Here is a 9,079-nt window from a genome sequence, read left to right as displayed (position 1 = left end):
TGTGTTATTGACTCTCATTTTTGGGTAGTTCTAGAGAATATTTCCACTTGTTAGCGCTTCTGCCTGTTAAAACAGGGCTGAGTGCATCCCCCAAAATATAGCATCGTTCAAAGTGAAAAAGCTGAGTACATCTGTATGTGTTACTTCTGTTATCAGAACAGCTGATGAAATTCACTCGTATTCATATATCTCTTATTTATGCCACACTATATGAATTGTAATTATATTCATTGTGTTCTGGTTTGTTTAGAAATTGTGTTTTGTGCCACTCCCAGATTCTGTGTTATATGGATGGAAGAAAACACTCTGGCATGTGGGCCTGATTTATAGATACCATGGAGACAGGAACCTTACATATGTGTATAGAGTGAGTGGGCATTTTGATTTCTGACACCAGACCTGCTTTGTCCATTCCCACAATGCCATATAGTAAAATATGTCTTGGAGTGATGACTTTCCAGGAGACTGTGGGGTTCCTGAGTAGATAAGGGCTATTTATGTTTAGTGGTGGGAAAGGAGGATCCACCTGAAACCTAATTTTTAAAGGGGACCTGCTCTGTGGATAAATCAGGGTTGAGCAATGAAGGAGTCTTGTAAGACCGTTGTTTTATTTGACTACTAAGGATTATGTTCAGCATTTCTGACCTCAGGGTTAATCCTGCCAGGGTCTACTCTACTCACAATTAAACCAGCCTATCTGTTTAGAGCAAGGGGTAGACCTTCCACCTGGAATGAGCAGGGAGGGTTCTGCTCCCGGAACCCACATATTGGGGGTGGTCTCCTGATCTTGATCACAAAGCCAGTAGTAGATCAGGTCCCAGCTACACTGGAAATCCCATCTGCATTTACGACATGGCAAGACTGTTGCACTGCTCTGGGATAATGCCATCACCAGCCTAGGAGTGTGTGTGAGCAGGATATAAGGCACTTTTGATGAAAGAGTTCCAGCTGTGGGATGAACTTCCAGAAGAGATTAGACAAATAATATCTGTCCAACTTTTGATCTCGCTGCAAGACTCTCCTTTTTTGATAAAGCTTTTCCGTCCTAATCAGAATGACATTTATAACAACAACTACCTGCTCCCCACCTAAAAAATAAAATAAAATTACCCTAAGCAGATCCTCCCAGCAGCAAAGATAGGAGAAGAGCTATAGACTTCATCAAGTCCACAGGGATCTCACTTTGACAGTCTTATGCAGAAAATGCTTCTATAATGCAATCCTTGGAGTTAGAAAAAAAAGATGGATATAAATAATGTTAATTGAAGGGAATTTACAGCCTAATGTCCTGTTTCCAGTTAAACTTGTTTGTCTTTTTGTTTAGTAATTGCATGTGATCCTCTAGCAGTAAATAATGAAAACTACCACCTTGAAAAGAATGTTCAGAAAAGAGGATATAATCAGAGTAGAATCTAATTATAGATTTCACTTTGATTCGGACAACAGGGAAAAGACCACGGAATGCACAAAAAATGGCTGGTTACCTATTCCAAGATGTGCCACAAGAAGTGTGCTCTAGCATCCTATCAGACAGGAGAAGTGTGTGCCTTATACTATCTGTTCAGATGGTTGTAGCATGTTCCTCTGGGTGTTGTGAAGTGTGTTGAAGTGATGGCTCCGCCTTCCAATTTCTGTTATGCTGTAATTTCTAAAGCCGTCACTTCCTGACTGGTAGGAAAAGCTTATAGGGGAGAGAAATAAAATAACTCAGACCATCAGATTGTATATGTCCTGGACACGGGCTAGTCACTAAATGTCACAATTTGGCTGGATTATAGATGGCTCAGGTAGTGACACCTGTTAATAGGATGCCCAACACTTTCCATTATAAGACCTAGTTTTCAGTTGCTTATAACTTTGTCAAACTTAAATCATTCTGGCTGATATTGTCTATGCTGAGTGTCATTCTCAGTTTGAATTTTGTTTGGAAAGTTTCTGTTAAAATAGATATTTCAGCCATTTATAACAATGAAATGAGGAAGAAATATTTTGTTTTGCGTGTGTTAACATATTCTTACAAATGTTTTGTTAAGGAGCTCTAGCACCCATGTTCTTTGGCGTAAGAAATTGAAATCTGGCTGGGATTTCCACCTGGTGTCAGGCATGTGACTTTTTCTATGCTTCCCAAATCTGGCCAAGTTATAAGCATAGGAAAATCTCAGTTTGCACAGTAGAGACTTGTTAGTGTTTGGCGGATAAATTCTCTCAAGATTCTGTCTGCACTGCACATGCTCCAGAGCTGCAGGTGTTGTGCAGGACTTTCCTGCTAATTGCTCCTCCTGACTTTTAAGGGCCACTGTTGTGCCAGGTGCCAAAACTGAGAGCAGGAGCACAGGGAGCAGAGATGGGGAGTGGAGTGGGGATAAGGAGAAACAGGTGCAGGCTGAGAATTATTACTGTTATTTATTGCACCCAAAAGTACACTTGGCTCTTCACAGAAGATAAGAAAATACCTCATACCTGTTCCAAGGAATTACAATCTAACTACTAGATATGACACAACCAGTGGGGGTGACAAACAGCAGGAATGGACTGAGTGAGGAAGGGCAAATATCAGAGCAACATGATCGCACAGTTGCTCGTGTCAGAAAGGTACATGGCCATAACAAGTCTCCTGCTAGAATTGGTATTTTTGTGTTTTTCTTAGGCAGACCAAGATAGTAACATGTTTAGAGTTTTTAAACAGGAACACAGTAGAACATAAATGCTACTTACTGTTATGGACGCATCTTGGAGAAGGCAACCAGTTATTTTTGTGCATATAACTTTGGTGTGCAGATTTTCAGGACTATATTCATGAACACACACACATGAAATTTCATCAATTTTGTGGTAATTTTCCCCATAGTTATATATAAATTTACCACCTTCCAAATGACTGACAACACTTTCCTAAAGACAAAAAGGTTAAGTGCATCTAGTAACTGGGCATCTTTTCTAGCAACTGGGCATTTTTTTCTTTAAAGTATCCTCTGACTGTTCTTGAAGCAATTCCATTCCCAACTCATCAGCTGTTACCCAAGGGCGAAAACCAGACCACAGAGAAGTCAATAGGAGTTTTGCCATTGACTTCCATGGCACCAGGATTTCATCCCAAGCTCCTAAGGCTTCATGCTAAGTCATTATTCACCCACTTATCACTGACTCTGAGGGTTTGGCTACACTTGCAGCTGTACAGCGCTGGGAGCTAAAGCTGTCTTCGTACAGCTGAGTAGGGAAAGCGCTGCAGTGTGGCCACACTGACAGCTACCAGCGCTGTAGTGTGGCCACTTTTGCAGCATTTGCAGCGGTGTTGGGAGTGGTGCATTATGGGCAGCTATCCCAGCATTCAAGTGGCAGCAACATGCTTTTCAAAAGAGGGGGGTGGGGTGGAGTGTGACAGGGAGCGTGGGGGAGATAGACAGAGTGGATTTTTGGAGCTGATACTGTGTCAGCTCCCTGCCTTGCAAGTTCTAAGGACTTGAAGATACACAGCACCAACCTTCAATCATTTTAAAAGTTTTGACCCCTTCCCCCACCCCTCTCTCATTCACTAAATGCAAATAGCCTTCAGACCAGATAAGCAGCTGCTCCAAAATGGACCGCCCCCCCGCCCCGAGCTGCTTCTCTCCTCAAGCAAACACTAGCTGTGGACATTCATCCCCCTACCTGCCTCTGCTCGAGCAAACAGTAGCTGTGTTTCTTTTTAGATAAGCAGCTCTGGGAGCCCCGAGTTCACAACAAAACAAAGAGAGGCATCACAACAAAACAAAGAGTGTTATCTTTACTTAAAAAGCATTATGGGAAGGTTCCGGAGGTCAGTTACAGTGTAGTAAGATTAATCGCTGTTTACACTGGCACCCCAGCGCTGCAAGAACAGCGCTGTTCTCTTTATTCCTCTCGTCGAGGCGGAGTACGGCCAGCGCTGTAGCTAGGGAGATACAGCGCTGTATGTGCCTTGCCAGTGTGGATGGGGAGTAAGTTACAGCGCTGCAAAGCCACCACCAGCGCCGTAACTCTCAAGTGTAGCCAAGCCCTGACTCCGAGTCTGAAGATTTGCTACAGAGAAACACAAGTTGCTCCTTTCTGCCAAGATCCTAACCAAGAGCTAAGCATGCTGACTCCACAGCCCACCATGCCCCTTAGAGCTGGGAAGCAAAGAACGAGGCTCAAGACCAAAATTCTGAACCCCTGAATATTTTTTTAACCCTTTCTCACCCACCTGCATGAGTCATGAGTGCCAGGAAGGTGTGATTGTGATTGAAGAGTGAGATTCTTGTGGTTTTGTGCCTCCTATCAAGACAGTCCCAGTGGGAAACCCACCCACTCTGTGCAAAAAGGATCCTCTACTTCAGACCCCCTCCTTAGAATTCACCTCTTCTACTGTCACTTTCTACATCATTTTAACCACCAATGTCTCTGAGTCTACTGTCCTGGTACTAGAACTGCTATCCTGTGCATTGTGATGGTCTGAATTTGACTGTAAACTCTTTGGAGAAGGGATCTTGTCCTTGTTTGAGCCCTGTAAAGTACTGTGCATACTCATGACACTATTTCATTCAGACAGAATCCAATTATAAGTATTGTTGTGACCCACTCCTCTCTTCTAAGTTTTCACAGGCAGTAGTGATTCCTGACAGCAACTTTATAATTAATCTAAGGGGGATTTTCAGGTAGTTTTTTAAATGTAGAAAAAAAAAACTTTTCAAACATCCAGGCCTCAAAAAATGAGTCTTTTTCTAAAAGCAAAAGTAAGAAAAAAACATATGATATTTCTGCCATTTCTAGCTGTAAGACAGAATAGTTCGTATGCTCAAAAATCACTCTACCTCAGTGATTAACAGTGGAAGAGCTAGTGTAGATTTGGCATGACGGTATCGCAGGAGAAGGGCTGACTTGGGACTGGACTCAGACCTAGAATTAGGACATATACTGCGGTAGCTGAGGTGCAAGGCTGCAGAAGGAGGCGAGCAAGAACTGGCATGGGTCTGGGATCAGGCTGTGATGAGTGGTGATGGAAACAGGGCTGGAGACTCTCTGAAGGGCCAGGTAACAGGGCTGGCCAGACTGTAATACATTTATAGGTGCTCCATGAAACACTCTGAGTAGCAGACTGAGAAAACTTGGGTGTAGGTCACAGGTTTCTCCAACTGGAAATCAAAGCTTTCCACTTCATGTAGTAAGGCTCTAGCTTTATGAAAACTAGCCTGAGAAAGCTCTTTGGCTCTTTCTGCCTCCCCAGCCCTGCAATTAGTATCCATCCCAGAAGCAATCTTCCAGGTACCCAGCCTATATACATTATTTATGTGTGGTTTCAAGATGTTGATAGAGAATACGTGACCTTGAAGGGTGAGGGTGTGCGGGAATTGTGGGAGCAAGACTTCCTTTGCTTTAGATTGTGTCATTTTCAACATCACACAACCCCTCTGGTGATTTTTTGTGACCTCTCTTGGAGGTCACAACCCTCTGGCTGAGAAACACTGGTCTAATGGAGAGGACACAGGCACGGGAATCAGGAGACCTGGGTTTTACTCCTTTCTCAGCCTACCATATCCCTTCCCATGGGTCTCTACCCACACAGGTTATGATTGATCATTCTAAACCTGAGCTCCTCTCTGCAACTCTTACTCTCAGAGAATATCAAGTCCAACCTCAGCCCCATCCCTTTGTTTCAGGGATGGAAATGCTGGTTGAGGGTCCAGCACTGAGGAGGAAGGAAAAGGAGAGGGGAAAAAAAACAACCCCTCTCCAAATCCCTCAACCTGTCTATGTAAGGTCTGTCCCCAGCCCTGGTTCCTTCTAATTCCGCTGCTCCAGGTATGAGGAGGAGTCTTTTTAAAGAGACGCTCATGCTCCTGGATGACAACTTTGGCAGAGAAGTGTAGGTACCAGAGTAGAGCAGTGTTGTAACACCCTGCCCTTCCTCCACCCCACCTCACCGCATCCCACCCCACCCCACCCCAGTCCTTGTTCCTGCCAATGCTGCTGCTGCTTTATGTAATTATTAGTATATATAGTACACTAAGACATTTAAGAAAATAAGGCAAATATACATTTACTTACTAAGGCATTTTTGCATTGGATCCCAGCCCTCTTTAGTACAGTTGATTAGATTCCACCTGTCCTTGCTTTTAGATATGTAACCATCAAGACATCTGTAGTACATTGATACACCTAACCGTGCTGGAAAGGCTCATTCTTTGTAGTATTCATAATAGTTAATGCTCCATTTTCTAGATGTGGGTAGCCACAGGGTCTCACTTCAAAAGAAAAGTTTAAAACGTATAATATTACAAAGTACATGCAAGAAAAATTCCATTTGATAAATTCTGAATACTCACTCATTAGTTCTCACTTCAGCTTTAGTACTTTATTATCTGAATGTACGTTCCTTTCTTCTGTAGGATGGAGAAAAGGGACCATAGGAAGAAACCCAAGATACCTAAGGCAACAACACAGTCAGTAGAAAGAGTTCTGAAACTCTAGTGCTTTACATAAAATTTATGTCCTTAGGATTTAAATAAAATCAGACACTGGCAGTAAGTTCTATTATTTATGATACTGACACCTTCCCAAACAATAGATTGTGACTTGTCAAAGTAAGAAGAAACAATTAAAGAAAGATCCAGACATAATCCTAGGATCTCTCAGTTACGTAAATTTCCCCATATGAACCTCAAACTTTGTCCCATACATGAGCACAATGCACATCTGATGGCCAGGAAGAAAGGTCCAATATGACAAAGGTAGAGAGTTCTTCAACCATTAAATTACTCATGGAAACACTTTGGTAAAGGAGCCCATCCATCTTTAAGGCACTGTGTAATCCACCCTACAGAAGAAAGGACAGCATGTATCAATTTAGTTGGTAAACAAGGACCAGATCATCAAGTGGGATTAAAGAGGGGTAAATATTGGAGCCCACATTATATAATGCAGTGAGACCTCCATATTTATTGTTGTATGCTGCTTTCCACCCCAGCCCTGTTATACATATGAGACTCAATTCATCTCCTGCTCATCTACTTTTGTCTGTAACCCAACATTAACTCCATTGGTTATATCTGTAATCCACAATCCATTTTTTCTCCATATTACAAGGATGTTTATGGAAGAATTGCAAAGGAGCTTTTACCCATTTCAGAGAATACTGTTGTGGGTCGGAACAAAGGTCTTCTTTGGAGCAGGACCATGCAGCGTATTAATAAATTCTTCATGGTCTCAATTTTCTGGCTCTTTCCATGCTCCTCATCATAGTTGCCTGTCTCTAGACCACCTCTTTCTGCTATATATATATTTGCTGTATAGTGATCAGTTCCAGATGTTGGTTTTAGTCTATAAAACCATACATGGTGTGACACATTGGAGGCTCCTTCAGTCCTTATGCACCATTGTGACAATTCAGATCAGCTGAGGCACTGCTGCAGACAGTCCCTTGAAGTGCACTCTTGGGGACTGGAGGCAGGACATTCTTGCATATGGAGGGTCCACAACTGTTGTGCTCGCTCCCTGTGGTGATGAGTCAGTTCTGTGTTGCTGATGTGTTCAGTGCATGGTGCAAGACTCATTAGTGCAGCCAAACCGTAGTCTAATGTAAAGCATCTCTCTCCTCTTTTCTGTCAGGTTATTGCAGTGCCTGAGCGTTGTGTGTGTTTGTGCAGTAGTGTTCCTAGGTACCATGTTGATAGATGAATTATAAATTATTAAAATAAATGAATTGTGAAAACCACCTGTAAGGTGTTCATTACTAAGCCAAATGATCTTAGAACATTTCCCTACATCAAACAACAACAATAATGTCTGTGCATCTATTGCAGCTCCAGCATGTGAAGAGCCGCCTGCTATTGATTTTGGGGGGATTGTTAGTGATGACAAATTAGAGTATAAGGAAGGTGACAAAGTGCAATACAAGTGCAATCCTGCATACAGCCTGATGGGAACTGAATGGATCACATGCAGTGGAAAAACCTGGACACCTGCACCACAGTGTTTGGGTAAGAGGAACTGCTTCTTTGTTCTTTTCCACAGGCTGGTTCTTTAGTAGAGATGGACCCAGATCAAACCAATGAATTCAAACACTCTTCAACTATGGGGGACAGGGAAAGTGGTATCAGAATTCAGAGCTGATTCATGTCTCCGATGGACCACACTTGATCCTTGGATCCAACTATCTCGTTTATGGCTCAAGCCATATCTGGTCCCTAGGAGTTTCTATTAATGAGATCTCTGCAGATCACCAAATAGTTTCAAATATGAAGTTTGAATTAGGTGGTTCTCTTTTACAATAAGACAACAGAATATCTAAATTTATTATATTTATATTACAGAAGAGAGTTTTCTCCATTTTATCAAATTCCAAGATTTTTGTTGTTAACCCTAAATGCGAGCAATGACACAGGACCTGACTACTGGAGGCATGGTGTAAAAATATCCATAACAAAGAATATGGCGATGAAACACCATTGTATCATCATAAGAAAGAGAAGAGAGCTGCAACATTAGGAGAAATTGGCAAATAATATTAATCAAGATCCTCATTTCAGTGACCTCATAGGAGTTGATGGGCCCCCTAAGGCTGTACCTTGGAGAGGGGTACAGAGAGGTGCATCTCTCCATTTATCCTGGCCTGCTTCACTGCTAAAAGTCCTCCCCTGAAAGCAAGGAAAAAGCCACTGAGTGAGGGGGATGTTCTAACAGGATATGCCTAGATAAACCTGGGGATGTGCACTATATACATACTACAGCTACAGTGTGTAAAGAAGTAAAATATTCAACATACCTGCAAAGGTCCAATGCACTATTGTTTATTTTTTACATATGCATTATTGTAATAGGCATGGAAGTGATTAAAATTCCAAAATTCTATTAGAAAGTTCATGAATTCTATATTAGTTGTTGCAATTAGAGACAGGGTGTGGGTTGATGTCCTTTTAATGTAGTTTACTAAACAAATTAGCTGATACCCTGCTAATTTAGCACTGTAATGTTCAGGACACTGAATGTATGTGATATTTTTACTTAAACTGTATAAGGGGGAGTCTTATTAAAAGCAAAGTATCCTAGAACTACTTGCTATTGTACAGGGGCTTCTCATCCTTTT

General features: G+C 42.0%; 1 long non-coding RNA gene across 1 annotated transcript; it reads left to right on the top strand.

Annotated features, from left to right (window-relative positions):
• Positions 1–255: 255 nt before the first annotated feature.
• Positions 256–8,844, top strand: LOC123375912. The gene is made up of 3 exons (XR_006581616.1): positions 256–367; positions 7,797–7,973; positions 8,307–8,844. It is a non-coding gene; the product is annotated as an uncharacterized LOC123375912 (long non-coding RNA).
• Positions 8,845–9,079: the final 235 nt, after the last annotated feature.

This window comes from Mauremys mutica, chromosome 8, assembly GCF_020497125.1.
Source record: "Mauremys mutica isolate MM-2020 ecotype Southern chromosome 8, ASM2049712v1, whole genome shotgun sequence".
NCBI classification, from domain to species: domain Eukaryota; kingdom Metazoa; phylum Chordata; order Testudines; family Geoemydidae; genus Mauremys; species Mauremys mutica.
The sequence above is the reverse complement of the archived record's forward strand: the minus strand, read 5'-3'. Positions and strand labels throughout refer to the sequence as shown.